At 33.1% G+C, this 16,995-nt stretch overlaps 1 protein-coding gene across 3 annotated transcripts in view; it reads right to left on the reverse strand.

Moving 5' to 3' along the window:
• The window catches only part of USP22 (ubiquitin specific peptidase 22), a 245,338-nt gene that overhangs the window by 131,248 nt on the left and 97,095 nt on the right, over window positions 1-16,995 (reverse strand). Inside the window, exon 1 of one of the 3 annotated variants that reach the window (XM_031940376.1) lies at window positions 9,770-10,135. The exons of 1 other annotated variant lie outside the window; for it this stretch is intronic. The gene's annotated coding sequence lies outside the window, so the exon portion shown is untranslated. Of the gene's footprint in view, window positions 1-9,769; window positions 10,136-16,995 lie in introns of those variants that run through there. One more of the 3 variants, XM_031940382.1, reaches the window with a different exon arrangement.

The raw sequence follows: 16,995 nt of genomic DNA on the forward strand, positions 1-16,995 counted from the left end.
AAATCAAATCAGATGAAGAGAATTTGAAGGAAGGCAGTACTAGTATTAAATGCTATGAATGGGCATGAGAGGGAGAATTGAATCAAGTTTTTTCTCTCAAAAAGAAATGAATTACATAAATTGATCACAAATCATGTAACAGAACCCACATGTAGAAACAGCCTGTATATTTCTACATAAAGTTAGCCAACCAATCCTGAGGCTTTGCTGGAAAACCTTGATTCTATTTTTGTCACAAATACAAGGAAAAGAACTAGAAAAAGTATTCAAATCTGATGAACTTTCCTTTGTAACATGAAAGAACTTGACTAGCATATATTAAAAGAAAACTTAAATCCCAAGTGCACTTAAATGATGTAGTTTAAACTAAGTCAGAGCTTTGAATCCACATTAAAAGACTTTAGATAATTCAATAAAATCCAAGCTGCCAATTATGCTGGGCTTGTATAATAGGATAGCAATCCACATTTTTCTCATTAACTTTTTCCATTAAGTTCTTTAAGTGTTTTAACTCCTTTCCCTCCTTGAAAAGTGGTCAAAAGAGAGCAATCCAATTCCATGTAAGGCCTCAATTTAACTTTTAAAAGCTATAATTATCAAAATCAACAGGAGAAATAGAATTTTACTCCCCATAGCAAAATGCTTATTGAAGATCTCTAGGCTTATTATGTTTTCATCAAAGATCTTTAATTAAAAAAATAAAATAAAAAAATTTTAAAAATCTACATTCCATACGTATAATGGCTGTGAGTATTTGGAATATTTATATAAGTTAGTGTATGCTACATTGGTGTTTCTAGCTCCAACATTTGATAAATGGCCTGCAAACAGCTCAATAACCAGCATAGTAATTATTAATTCAAGAAAGCTGTGTATTTCTCAATTCTGATTCCATACCTGGCCTAAGGTGGTATTTGTCTAGTCTGGCACTGTCTGAAAAGACAATAGCCCCTATAACTTCTAGAAGGCTTCAGTCATTCTACAATTTCTCTGGGAATAAAGATTTGAAGTCATATTCTAAGATTTTGATTTCTGTAGACAACTAAAGGGAAACTAAATACTAGTACCAAAGTTTTCCTCTGGCAGAGGGTAGCAACTTTCATTCCCATTGAAACATACTAAACTTTTAGAAAAGACTATTTCATTTACTAAGATTTCTCAAAGGAAAAATAAATACTCAATTAAATATTCAAAGGAAAAATATTAATGGGAAAAATAAGATAAACAAGACATATTTTAGTAGGAATAATATTCTGAAAACCTTTTGCACCTCACTGTCAAGAAAGGCTTGCATACACATATTATTGATTTGCTACAACAGGCCAAATCTGATATCGGATATATTTGTTCTAATCTCTAGAAATTTTCCACATGTATTACAGAAGATTCAAGCACATTAATGACATTGCAGATTTTAGAGAAAATTCTGAAATAAATATATTCAACATTATCTTCCTTAATTATTTTCTTTAACTTATTTGGAAGTAGAAAACAATGGGAAGAGACAAAAGAAGGGTAAAAAATAAAATGAATGGGCAGAGCACAAAGTTCAGCTATTTATTCCCCCCTTCATGTCTGATGTAATGCCGCAGATTTCTGAAGAACTCCTGCAACAGCTCTATAAAAGAATTCAGTCATAGAGGATTTATCTCTTCATTTTGAGAAAAGCTAACAAACAATCATTTTTAGACGTCTTTGCACTAATCAATGTTTTATTTGGGGTATGACTAGAAAGACTCATATAGGAAAGAGGACATAATTAGGCTTAGTTCCTTAACTTTTTGGGGACCCAAACTAAAATCAACTGGAAACATATCACAAAAAGAAATCTTACAAAACTAAGGAAATCTAATCCACTCTCATTTAAGGTTCAACTTTCATCTAAGAAAAGGTGAAGCTGGGAATAGTATCTAAAAGACAGATTTCTCAATTTAGAAAGTCACTTAAGCTATATTAAGAAACAATTTTTGTGCCTCATGAATTTGTCAGTTAAAGCAAAGAAAATCTGCTGCGGCTTATTTATTTTTATTCAACTTTGGCTTCTTTCCACATTTCTACCACTGCCAAAAAAAAAACCCAACAAACTATCAAAAAACTAAGATCTCTTTCAACTTCCATTTTCCATCAAGAATGAACAATTCATTAAATTAAAAATAAGTGAAAGTCTACTTTTGGGAGTTTCTACATTAGCTTCTTCCAACACTTTATTGTTCTTGTCATTATCAATCTCCAAACATGTTAATTATAGATCATCCCTGTGAATTAACACTAAGGTGTAAAGCCATTTGGGATATTTATAAAAGCTGTGTACATAACAAAGACAGTAACCCTGAGTTCTTAGAACTGAAAGATTTCAGAAGTCATCTGGTCTTCTGTATAAGACCTACTTAAAAATTTTGTACTTCTTTTTAATTCTCCACTGTACTGTATTACTTATATCACATGGACCCTTGATCATTTCTGAATGAGACCTGAACCTTACTAAAAACTTGAAAATGTTGAGAGGAGGGTAGGGGGTAAAGAAGGAAGACGAGGAGGAAAACATTACTAGTGATATTCTCCCGTCTGCTGGAAATGACAAAATCTAGGAAGAGTCACGATAGAATCAACTAGCTTAGAAATCTCTCAGCAAGATTTTGAGTTCTATGTTTTGGAGGATTATTTTAATTGCTTGTATTTACCAATAAAATTCAGTTCTATTTTTGAAGCTTCTTTGTTGGTACTTGTACTATTCAATAGCTTATCTGTGAGTGACAATTTACCTTCTGCTATAATTACTATTTTATTAAACTCCTAATTCATGACATGGGAACCCTTTTTGCAAAGAGGAGCCTCTGCTGGCTTTAAAAGGAATAGTACTAAAAAGTTTAAATTGTCAACCTGGTCAGTATATTCTCTGAAACTACCAGGTTATGATTTTTAAAAATCTTCATGGAATACTCCTTTATCACATGACAACTGGCAATGTTTAAACAAAACTCACTTCCCATTTTCTTTATTAATAAATGTTCATAAATATTTATCTAACCAGGAAAGCCTCCTATGACCTTTCTTTTTTTTTTTTTTTTCCTATGACCTTTCAATAGGACTGGATAGGATGCCATATAAATAACATGCACAAACAACATATATACAGGTTAAATTAGAGATAATTTCATTAGGAAAGCATTAGTAATGCCGGAGAAGAGGAAGAGAATGGGGGAACTGGGGAAAATAACTTTCAGTTATCAAACTGTGCATACCCTTTGATACAGTGTTACTGCTGGGCTCATATCCCAAAGAGATCTTAAAGAAGGTAAAGGGACCTGTATGTGCAAGAATGTTTGTGGTAGCCCTCTTTGTAGTGGCCAGAAACTGGAAACTGAGTGGATGCCCAGCAATTGGAGAATGGCTAAATAAATTGTGGTATATGAATATTATGGAATATTATTGTTCTGTAAGAAATGACCAACAGGATGATTTCCGAAAGGCCTGAAGAGGCCTTTTTCTTTCAGAAGTCAGAAAGTCAGAAAGTCTGAAGAGACTTACACGAAGTGATGCTAAGTGAAACGAGCAGGGCCAGGAGATCATTATATACTTCAACAATAATACTATATGATGACCAATTCTGATGGACCTGGCCATCCTCAGCAATGAGATGAACCAAATGAGTTCCAATGGAGCATTAATGAACTGAACCAGCTATGCCCAGCGAAAGAACTCTGGGAGATGACTAAGAACCATTACATTGAATTCCCAATCTCTATTTTTCCCCACCTGCATTTTTGATTTCCTTCACAGGCTAATTGTACAATATTTCAGAGTCGGATTCTTTTTGTACCACAAAATAACGCTTTGGTCATGTATACTTATTGTGTATCTAATTTATATTTTAATAATTTATTTAACATCTACTGGTCATCCAGCCATCTGGGGGAGGGGAAAAACTGGAACAAGAGGTTTGGCAATTGTCAATGCTGTAAAGTTACCCATACATATAACCTGTAAATAAAAGGCTATTAAAATAAAATAAAATATATATATATATATAATTTTTAAAAAAATACTCTTTCAGTCAATAGGATTTGAGATCAGTCTTAAGGGAAACCAGAAGTTGGAGATAAAAAGGAAGAGAATTCCAGTTATGAGGGAGAACCACTGAAAATGTAGGACTAGAAAATAAAATTTCTTATGTGAAAAACAGAAAGGACAGTATCATGACACAGTAGACTATATAGTGAAAAAAAATAAAGTATTAAGAAAACTAGAAAGGTAGGTAGGAAATGCCTAGGTTATGAAGGGCTTTAAAAGTCATGCACAAGATTTTATATTTGAAACTGGAGGCAATAAGGACTAATGGACTTTATTTTCTCTGTGTATGTATGTATCACAGTTGATTTTAAAAAAATTTCTCACATTGTCTAAAACTCAATAGTATACTCATACTGTCCTGACAATGCTATGAAAATACTAATTTAAAAAAGAAAATGATTAACCAGGTTTTAATACATATCCACAAGTTAAATTACTGTATTTTGATTTTGCAGAGGCAGAACTTGATTTATCGTAAGGTCAACTCATGACAATACATTTCAAGACCAGTATTGAGAAGCCAGAAATTTCAAAAAAGGGCCTAAACATCACCTTCCTTTACATGCTAGAGAAACTAAATTGGGAAGGGAAAAAAAAAAAAAACAACCTTACATAAAGTGATAAAATATCACTAAAAAGGGCAAGGAAAGGAGTTCTTCCAAACATGTACTTCAATGAATTTTAAATGGAGTCTTTTGATTTTCTGAGACTTGATCAATTTAAGTCACTGACTTATCTAGACAACTAACTAAAACTAGTTTAAGCTACAGATAAAGTAGCTTTTTTACTCATTTAAAGGTCAGTTTTAACTTATACAAATAAATAAATAGTCATACAATTCATGCTCTCAAAATACTTCAAAGAATGTCATTAAACAACACCATTAGACATTGAAGTATGGCCTCCAAAAGAAACAAGCATTAAACTTCATAAAGGCCTTAAAGAATAAAAAGCTATTATAACAAAGACCTTAAAAAACTCAATAATATGAGGGTTAGTACACCATAAGCTGAAACATATACTCATCAACCACCCAAGAACAATTTAAATACTAAAACAGAAGTGTCTTTGCATAAACTGCTTTAATTTGGTAACACAATGGAAACATTCTCCTTTTATAACCTCAGAAATTTATATAAAAGATTGGCTTTTGCCATCTTCCTTTCATTTCCAATGACCTGGCTCATTTGTTTTCTAGATTTTTGCCTAAAAAGGAATCTTTTCAATATTGAAAAATAGCATAGTATAATGTAATGATTTCCAAACTTGTACTACAGATTCTCAAGGACAGAATCAAGGAATTATTAAAGAGGACTTTGAAACCATCCTTACTTGCTGCATCAAGCAAAATGACCAAACAATTTAGACTGGAAAACAGTTTTAAACCAAAACACTCATCTCTCTTTAATAAACATCCAGTCTCTGAAAGTTTTAAAAAACAAACAGCTGTTTGTGTTTAAATGAATAATAATAAACAAATGTATGTAGACAAAATAAATGTTCTACATACATTACTATTTATCAAATGTATGTCAATGCTGTTAAAATTTATAGAACATAAGTGTAATAGCATTTCTAAATAAACTTTCTGTCATCATGTATTTTCTTAAAAAAAATTTTTTTTTTGGAAAAATTACTACCATCTAGGTATTTACTGTTTTCCTTTGTAAATCCTATATAGTTTATTTTATACTTTAAAAATGTTATTCTGAAAAGGGGTCTACAGGCTTCACTGTACTTCCCAAGAGATCCATGACACAAAAAAAGGTTAACCCCCTGCACTAAGCTTGTCATAATATTGTGACTCATGGTCACATTAGGCATATAACCTAAGGAGATAGATTACTATAATACATAATAGAGACTTTCTGTTTAACAGCCTTCTTGGTAGCAAGTATCTAGAAACAAAGTACATGTCAAACTACTTAAGGACAAAAATATAATGGAACAGTATTATATAAAAAATGGCAGATTTGAGGATATTCAAAGAAAAATAGGGAGACAAGCATGAACTGATTTGAAATGAAATAAATAAGCAGAACAAACAAACAAAAAGCATGTGCCTATATTAGTAGAAACACCAAAAGGGAAACTGGAAATAACTGTAATGATCCATCATGGTCCTGGAGAACAGATAATGAAATATAGGTCCCTTCACTAGGTGGAGTGTTAGGAGACTATAGAGGCAGAATGTAGCATACTATTTGAGTTGTTTTTGCTTAATTAATTTTTTGATATAAGGAAGGGTTCAGTACTAGAGGTGGAGAGGAATAAATGTTAAAAAACATCAAATACATGCTGTTATTGTTCTCATTCCCTTTTAAAGTTTGGATGGATATATATTTTCTGTGTACATTTTCTACTAAGAGAATGCTGTGGGGTTGGGTTTTTTTTAGTGATTCCAAGAAAATTTCTTGCATAATACTCTTAAATACAGAGAACAGATTTTTAAAAAACGGTTTTCCTCTCCTGGGCCTTTAATAATCATAAGTACTTTTACTGTGCCATCCTAAATACACTCCCTTTTATCTGCACTGTCCACTGATTCTTTTTCCAATTTAATTATCTTTTTTTTCCTTCTGTCATGTGTGTTATCAATCATTCTGTCTTCTTTTATATTGATCACATTTTAAGTCATGTACTGGAGCATTGGAAAGAAGATTAAATTTGGAATTAGGGAACTTAATTTAGAATCCTGTACTTGTTATGTGGGAAGCAACATGATAAAGTAGAGAGAATGCTGAATGAGTGAAGATAAGGGTCTAAACCTTATTTTTGAATGAACATTTGAATGAACAAATCACCTAACATTATAGAGACCCAGTTTTATCTATTGTATTAGGAACAAAAATACACATGACAAGAGGCTTAGGTTGTTCTCCAAGTGCCCTAAGACTTTTGGGATACCCTGTTTATCTTATAAACACACACACAACATCCAAAATACATTATAATCCATATAACCTCAGTTAAATTACTTCCCAACCCTGGCTATTGAGTTTCAATTGTAAAACAAAGAGTCTGGACTAAAGATTATCTCAAGTCCTTTCAATTTTAAATTGCCTATGATGCTACATCATAATTATCTAGGTTATATCAACTCTACTGAATTTTATACTCTTCCCAGATTTGTGAATTTCATGCAATGATTTCTTTTAATTTTTCTTATAATTTTTATTTCTTAGGCAATTTCACTTCTTCCTTTATTAATTTGGATAAATCCATTTAATTTTCAGATTTTCTTGTTTTTTTCAAATACTACTTCTGATAAACATTCAGCATCTTTTCTTTAGGTATTTTTCCTTTTGCTTCTTTCATGCCATAAAACTTTTATTATTATATTAGACCTCTTCTATATGATATCTTTTGTGCAGGTTTTTGATTTTCTTATAGGAATAGGCTTCCTTACGAACTATTTTCAGACAAAGAAATTAAAGTCATTTGAAGTCAGATGAAAAAATGCTTTAAATCACTATGAATTAGAGAAATGCAAATTAAGACAACATTGAGGTACTACTTCATACCTACCAGATTAGCTAAGATGTCAGGAAAAGATGACAAACATTGGAGGGATTGTGGGAAAACTGAGATACTAATGCTTGTTGGCGGTGAATTGTGAAATGATTCAACCATTCTCAAAAACACTCTACAACTATGGCCAAAGGAATATTAAACTGTGCATACTCTTATCCAGCAGTATTCTCTACTGAGTTTATACCTCAAAGAGATCATAAAGAAGGAAAAAGTCCCACATGTGCAAAAATGTTTGTAGCAACAAGGAATTGGACATTATATAGATAACCTTTCAGCTGATAAATGGCTGAATAAGTTATATATAAATGTAAAATTATTGTGTAAGAAATGATCAATAAGCTGATTTCAGAAAAACCTGGAAAGATTTACAAGAACTGATGCTGAATGAAGTGAGCAGAACCAAGAAAACATTGTACACAGAGCAACAATAAGATTATGCAATGATAAATTCTGATGGACTTGGCTCTTTTCAACAATGAGGTGTTTCAAGGCAATTCCAATAGACTTAGGATGGAAAATACAATCTGCACCCAGAGAGAGAATTATGGGGATTGAATGCAGATTGAAGCATAGTATTTTCATCTTTTTGTTGTTGTTTGCTTGGATTTTTCACTTTCTCTTGGGTTTTTCCCCTACTTATCTGATTTTTCTTGGGCAGCATGACAAATATGAAAATATGTTTACAAGACTTGCACATGTTTAACCTATATCAGATTGCCAGATGTTTTTTCAGGGGGTAACGGGGAGAGGGAGAAAAATTTGGAACACAAGGTTTTACAAAGATGAGTGCTGAAATCTATTTTTCATGTATTTGGAAAAATAAAACACTATTAAAAAAAAAAAAAAAAGTTCCCTTAAAATGTCTCCTAATAACATCTCCCTAGCAATTTTTCTCCCCTCCCTTCTAGGTAGAAAAAGAAGTTTTAGTAATTCCTAATTTACTGTAATGTCATTCTCAAAGATAGGGAATTTTTTAAAGTTCCCTTAACAAACAAAAATTAACAAAACCCATGGCCTATTATCATATCATAACAAGACTGTCTCCTACATTTAAGCACCAAATAAACCACAAACCCTCACAAGATTATAGTATATACTTCTTGTAAACTCATTTTAAATTGATTTATGCAGTAATTTCCTAGATCTACCTCAACTACAATAACAGGATTATACAATTTCAAGAGTTTTTGACAATTGAATTTAATAGTCCCTCTAGAACCCTTTTCAGTTTTTAATTCTATGATACTAGAAAAATAAATCCATGAGAATGAAGATGAGGCTTTTCCCTGGTTCCTCTGGTGAGGTCAATTTCATAAATGGGGAAGAAGGAGAATGAGAGTACATTAAGAACATTTTCCCACCATGTCCCCCATTCTTGTTAATGGGGATGAATGAGCAGAACAGCTGTGGCTTGGCTAGATAAATTAAAGAGTTCTGAGGTACAACACAGCTAAAGTTGACCATCTCCATTCACAGTAAATCTGACACAAATAGAGAGAGTCCCCATGGAAGACAGGATCCTCAGAAAAACAGAATTGGTGAAACCTTTCAAGTCAATCTATTTTGGGATTGGGTTTGTGAGTGGCCCATGCACTTAAGAGCCTAGTTGAGGGAGGAAAACCAGGTCTTGAAAAAACCAAACAAAGCAGCATATTTTGTGGATTAACATCTAGAGATTTGAAACATGAATAGAACTCACAAATCTCATTCTGATAAAAGAAAAAAAAAAGAAGGAAAACACCACTGTAATGGGAAAGAGAGTCTGGGAGCAAAATGGGTTACATTTAGTCTGTTTTCACAATGGAAAATAGCTATAAAAGTATTTATCATATTCATTCATTCAGTCATGCCCAACTCCACATGACCCCAAATAGAGTTTTCTTGGCAAAGATACTAAAGTTGCTTACCATTTCCTTCTCCAGTGGATTAAGACGGACAAAGAAGGAACTTGCCCAGAGTCACATAGCTAGTGAGTGTCTTGGGCTGAATTCAGATCTTTCTGATTCCAAGGCCAAACCACATGGCTTTCTCTGAAATATTTATAAAACCAAGTATCTATTGGGCATTTTTAAACTTGACTCTCAATATGTCTCCCCAAGTTTCCCACTACTTTAGGGTCACCATAATTCTCCCAGTTATGCAAGTTTTGCAACCTTTGCATTACCTTAGATATCTCATTCACTCTTGCCACACGATCCAATCTGTCACAAAATTCTGCTGTTTCTACCTTTACAACATTTTCCACATAATACATCTACATATTCATCTCCTCCACTCACATGGTCACCATTCTAGGACATGCCTTTATTACCTCACAAATGTATTATTGCAATAACCTGATGGTGGTGGGTTTCCCTGCCTCAAATCTCCAGTCCAACCCTTCCCTTGGCTGCCAAAGCAATCATCATCTAAAAATGTTACTTCCCTTATTGTCAATGGCTCACTGCTCCCTCTAGGATCAAATACAAAATCCTGTTTGGTTTTTAAATTCTTTATGCTCTGGCCCTTTCCAAGTATTTTTACATACACACTCTCTCTCTTTTTTTGCTGAGGCAGTTGGGGTTAAGTGACTTGCCCAGGGTCACACAGCTAAGAAGTGTTAAGTGACTCAGGCCACATTTGAACTTAGGTCCTCCTGACTTCAGGACTGGTACTTTATCCACTGCACCACCTAGATGCCCCATTTTTACACTCTTTATACTCTATAATCCAATATTTTACCCCTCAATTCCATGGCTTTTCATTGGTTGCACCAAGAATGTGCCCTCCCTCCTCACCTATCTCTTCTAGCCTTCTTCAAGATATAACTCAAGGCCTTTCTCACCTCCTTTCATCTCTCCCAATTAGGATCTTATCTTCCCCCTAAACAACCCTCCTATTTACGATGTAAATTGTACAAATTAAGTTGTATGTATACTGTCTCTCCCCTCCCCCCCCCATTCAAATGTAAACTCCCTAAAAGTAGGGACTATATCTTTGCTTCCACATTCCCAGTTGACAGCACAGCATCTGGCACAAAGAAAGCATATAATAAATGTTTATTAATGATAATATAGACAATTTGATATTTGACATTCTGATGGGAAAATAACATCAAATTTCTCTTATGGATTCCTATATTATGTGAAAGAATAATACTTAAATGCAAAATTTTCACATATTTTCAATGTTCATCAGGTTATTATATAGGAAAAACAGAAAGTAGTATAGAAAACCTTTAGAAAAATCACCTAACAAACTTAAAGTACATTAAAAAAAATTCTTGACAATACAGTAAGTATTAATGGTGTAAACAAAGAATATTGTACGCTGAGTTAAAAGATCAGGAAGAAAAAAAAAAAGATTCCCCACTCCAAAGAAACTTATATTCAAAAGGAAGAATGCAGTATGTTCATAGATAATCAAAGACAAAGATATTATACAAAATAATTTCACACAAGAGATTACTAACTGAAAGAATTAAAAAGGCCTCATTTGTGGAGGTAGGCCTTCAGGTATACTTTGAGGGAAGCTAAGGGTCCATGAAGAGGTAAGGAAGGAGTGCATTCTAGATATAGAGTACTTTCTTTACAATGGCATTAAGAAAGGAGATAAAACTGTGAAGTACAAGAAACAACCAAAATGCCATTTTGAATAGAATGGAGAGTGTGTAAAGGAGAACAATATGAATGAAGTAAGAATGAAGTATAAGGTGAATGGGAGTCTAATATAGTGCTTTCTTTATCTCGGGGTAATAAGTTTTTTTTGTTTTTAAATCCAAGAGGCAATAACAGAGAACCACTGAAAAGCTCCAAGTTATAGGAGTAACAAAGGTAGAGCCTATGTTTTAGCAACAGCAAATTGGCAGTGGTATGGAAGATAATAGCCATTCAGCAAGTATTACATATCTGTCTAGCCTAGATACCTCATTCACTCTTGCCACACATATCCAATCTGTCACAAAATAGAAGACACTTTGTTGAATTTATTGATTAAAAGTCATTAACTTTCTAACTATGAACTTATCATTTTCATGGCATTACTCATGAGTAAGTAGATTTTTTCATTATCCACATACTAATTCCTCTGCACACTTTATAGTCATAATTGAACTGCTTGTGTACATCTCTTTTTTTAAAAAATCTGGGAGCAGAACAGAAAGATGAAGTGCAAATCTGCCATTTTAAATAATAGCCAAATTTGAACAAAAAGGATATCAAACAACAATCAGCAAGGTAAGTGACTTCCTCATGGCCATAAACATCTGAGGTTGGATTTCAACAATCATCTTCCCAACTCTAGGTATGGCTAAATGAAATTAGTCATTAAAAGTAGGACTTAAAAGCAGATTTCAATTATCTATATCATCCCTGACCCCACTGCCTCATAATTTAACAACAGTTATTAAGAAAGAAAATCTAAGACCTCACTCCCCTATGCTATGACATTGTAGAAGGACTAAAGAACTCTAAAGATGTGCAAAACTTCTTATTAAACTGTCAACATTCAACACTGGAAAAAAAAAAAAAAGCCACACATTTTCATTAGCAACAGATGATTATCAATTAGTAGATGGCCCCTCAAATTTTTTTAAAACTCTTATTTCCAAGCTATTCTTCTCAGGATTCATCCTTGATGTTCTTAAAAAAGACATTCCTGTGACTGTCCTTAAAGACCTCGAAAAAACACACTGAAAAATGCCACTATTTATAGTTAAAGAAAGTTAATAGCTTTATCTCTTTTATAAAATGGAAAAATGGAACTTTTAGAGAATCAATTTAAGATTTAGAACCTCAAGGAAAAAATTCTTATCTGTATAATCACTTAGCACATGGAAAAAACAAAGAAATATATAGGAAAAAAAAAACCTATGCACACAAAAGTCTTCACAGGAGCTTCATTTATAATAAAATCATGTCATCCATGGATAAATAACTATGACTGAACAAACTGTATTGGAACATAATGAAAAACTATTGTTCTTTAAAAATGACAGACATATATGAAAAATAGAAATCTGGAAAGACATGTATAAAGTAATGCAAAGAAAGGAGAATCAGAGTACACACAATAAGCACTTCATATTTTTAAAGTAATAGCAAATGCATAAAAAGATGTCACGATAAAATACAAAGAATAAGAGGTAACAAAGAAACAATCAGGATCATTTTTTGTCATTATTTAACAAAATTTACATATTGCAAAAATAAAATGCATGGAATTTGAAGTTTACAATTTTACGTATGACCATTCATTAGGTATTCCTTAGTATTTCCCTTTGTTTATCTGAATTCTTTTGCTGCTAAGTTGAGAATAAAATAAAGGGAAGCACACATCCTTTTAAAAATAGCTTAAAGAGAAATTGAACTATAATTGTCATATCACATGAGAAATATGCCCTCTAGTGGAAAAGTATTTACTAATCATGTGAGTATGTAGAATAAAAGAATGTGCCATGTGACATTTTTATTTCATTGCTAAGTTTTAATTTCAACATTTACTTTGATCTATCAGGTTCAGCTTTAACTGAAAATACTTACAGGATTCTTATCAATTACACAGCTGATTCTAAAGTAGCTATTTTATGTTACTTCATGAGCTTAATTTTGATTTAGAGGGGATTATGTATTAAAATTCAAAGTACTTAGTAGCTTATATAACATTGCAAATAATAAATGAACTAACAGATTAACTTGGCATACCTTTTGGACAAAAGAGGTCACACAATTTTAAAACTAAAAAAAATCTAAGCAAGAAAAAAAAGTAATATTGGGTCAAAAAAAAAAAAAAACCACCTAAATAATGAAATAAAAAAGAAAAAGAATAAGAAGTTCTGGTACTTCTCAAGCTAGTATGTGTTTGAAAAAACACTATCTTCAGTACTTGGATGCTAGTTGCAGCTGAAATATAGAAGAATTCTTAAAAGCCAGCTTCAGAGTACATTTTCTGCTGTAGTTCCCATGACAACAAACATTAGACCAGCAGAAACTAGTTTTTAAAAGTCACAATATAAAAATATACAGTGACTTTTCAAAGAACTATATTGTGCTTTCTTGTAGAAACAGCAGCAGCAGAGATAACAAGATAGAATTGAGCGGCTTATAGGATTTCAGTTATATTTGTTAATTTTTTTTAATCATCACAGGTTTCTTTGTTGAAAAGTTCCTTCATTCAATATTTCCAAATTAAAATCGAGCCTTCACATTTTACATTAAATATCAATAAAATCTGATGAAATGACTTAATGGTTTTAAATATGAAGTTGTTAAATTCCATTGCTGTCCTAGACTTTTGTACTTTATTTGTTGTTGTAGTTTGTCCTTCATTTTCAAAGAGGAGCATTACTTCATGGAGGTGATGACAATTCACGCAAGGGAATTGGATCTAAGTGAGGGAGGGATGTGCAAGATCACCTGCCTCCCTTATCGACCCATTTGGGTCCAGGGCAAGATACAGATCAGGACGACTGGAGATGACCCTGGATTCTGTGGGAGAATGACTCCCTCATTTCGAGGCAGCTTCTCTTTCCATCTGGTCAGAAATTGAATCCTGAGACAACAAATACTAAAAAACAAGGCCTAAAAAATAGATAGGAATTCATAAGACTGTTCTTCCCCAAAGAGTCTTTGCAGACTCTGCAGTGTGGCTAGAAGCCAGATATGAAATGTGTATGTGGGCAGGGCTGCTGAATAAAGATCACTTTTCTTGGGAGCATCAAAGTTATAATTCCTATTTGAAAAACAAACAGACACATCAGGACAAACTAAGCTTTTTGTTATAGGAGACATACTTTATGGACTGACTAGCTGTTGTTAATGAGAATGCTAATGGAAGCAGCTTTTCATTCATAAACTTCTCAAAATGTGCTTCTGGACAAACTGCAGTTCCATTCAAGAGTAAGCTGTGTTTACCTTTACCTGTAATTCAGAGATTCCTATCCTGATTCCAAGATATCTTTTTCCTCATCCCACTTAAACATCTTATATTCAAAGGCCAAACCCATCCATCTGTTTTGCTAATGATGATGGGAACTTTCCTCACCCTCCCAACTATGTGTGCCAAAATAATGAATGTGCAAAGAATAGAAAAATGGAGAGCATCATAAGCAACCTGATTTAGAAGGGAAGAATCAGTTTTAGATTTCAGAAATAAACATTAGAAATCACTTATCCCCTTTGCATTATTATAAAAATCAATGAATGAAAAAAGAAATCCATTAAAAATTTTCTAAATTTATATTCAACATTTCTTATCTCAATCATCTAGGTAGGCATATGAGTGAACTGTTTTAAAATCTTTAATCATATTACCTGAATATTTTAAACCTATTATGATACCCACAGGCATAACAAAACAAAAATAAATACACAGCATATGCATTCAAATAAAGAGTATTGATATCATATATCAGGACAACCTGTTAAAGATAAATCTTGAGTCCCATGTGCCATTATGCCTATAAATACACCCCACCCACACACAATCTATACTTTTGAAAGACCTTATTACTTTTTTTTTTTTTGGTTACAAAAACCTGAAGGAAGAAGTCTGAATTAACTGATACTTATTGACTGAAATAGTATATTTTTATAAATATCTATTATCCATCCAGCTCTTACAGCAGTGTATATAGAAAGCAAAAGAATGTACTCAAATCAATGTGTACCGCCTGAATCCTAAGTCCCCTAAAACTTTCCCTCCCCTACACTGCAGTAGTTCAGATGAGGGAAGGTATAAACCATATAATCCACAGGTGGCACATCCCTACTTAAATTATCACCCTACAATTTTCTTTCAGAATTAAAAATAGAAATTTCTATCTAAATTCATTGTCTCCCTTTCCTTTCCTTTCCTTCTCGTAAAGGGGATACCCTTAAAACATTGTCACATAACAAAACTTTTCTCTCCAAATTTAATGATCTCTTAATTGCCAAATCCACTTTTCCCCCTCCTCAATGATGTTTAACTTTTCTGTAGTATTTTTTTTTTTAAAAACTATATTCTCCTCTTGGCTAGTCTCCCTGTTTTCTTTCCTTCCTATTGCTACTTGTGTCTCTTCTGCTACACTGTTATTTATATTCTGCCCCTAACTGTAGGTTTTCCACAAGGAGACTATCCTGGGTCGCCTTCTCTCTACATATTCTTACTGACATTAATAGTTCCCATATGTTCAATCATTACCTTTATGTAGGAAACTCTTAGATTTGTCACACTTACTATTGCTTCTTTTTTCTCCTTCCCCTCATGGAATCTTCTTCTTCCTTCAAGACACAATTCAAATACCACGTTCTATGATTCTTATTCCCTACTCTCCACAATTTCTAGCAACCTCCTGTCGACTAACTTCTATTTATTGCTTGTATTTATTTGTATTTCTTCAGTATACTTATATTCTTATTGTCTCCTCTATCAGAAAATAAACTCTTTGCAAATAGAATGTTTTATTTATTCAATTTTACCCAGTAGTTAGTTTAGTTCCTGACACACAGAAGTCACTTAATAAATACTCATTGAATTTAAAAGTGCAAGTTTGCAAACCTCAGACTCATTCTGACTGCCTTACTCCATCCACACATCTAATCAGTTGTTAAGTCTTGTTGATTCTACTTCTCTATCTCTTGACATCCATTTCCTCTTCTCCATTCACACAGCCACTACAGGAAACCAGGTTTTCAATGGTCTCATCAACAGCCTCCTCTCACTGATCTCCTAGCCTCAATTCACATCTTTTTCCAATCTTTGAAACTGTCCAGGTGATCTTCCTGATAAATAGGTTTGGCCCCAGTCATTCTCTTGTTCTTGTAGACCTCTTTTAAGATCAAAAAGAGACTCATTTGTTACAACCTGGCTCCAAGATATTATTACACAATATATCCCCTTCATTTCACTCCATGATCCAAACATACTCCAACCATACTGGCTTTCTTACTGTTCCTTAAACCAAAATTTCTTGAATTATGGTAACCCCCAAGTAACTGAATGTGGGAGTCAAAAAATTATGATTTATTATCAGTAAATGTTTGATTTGTATACCTATTTTATATACCCATCTACCCAGAGTGGCATAAACATTTCTCAGGGGAAAAAAGGGGTTTCAAGTAGAAAAAGTTTGAGAAGCCTAGTCTTAAACAAATATGGAAACACCACTTCCTTGCCTTTGTACAGCTGCCTCCCCAAGCACAAAGTATACTTTCTTAATCACCACCTCTTAAAACTGTTGATTTCTTTCAAAGTTGAACTTAGGTGTTATCACCTACATCTATCTTATAATAATCCCCTCTCCTCCAGATGTTAGTGTTTCTCTTTCAAAAACTAGCTATATCACTTCATACTGCAGACATGTATCATTATATTCCCCCCCGCCCCCCTCCCCACACACACACACATCCTTTCCCTCCCAACTAGATTCTT

The sequence above is a fragment of the Sarcophilus harrisii genome, chromosome 1 (assembly GCF_902635505.1).
Source record: "Sarcophilus harrisii chromosome 1, mSarHar1.11, whole genome shotgun sequence".
NCBI classification, from domain to species: domain Eukaryota; kingdom Metazoa; phylum Chordata; class Mammalia; order Dasyuromorphia; family Dasyuridae; genus Sarcophilus; species Sarcophilus harrisii.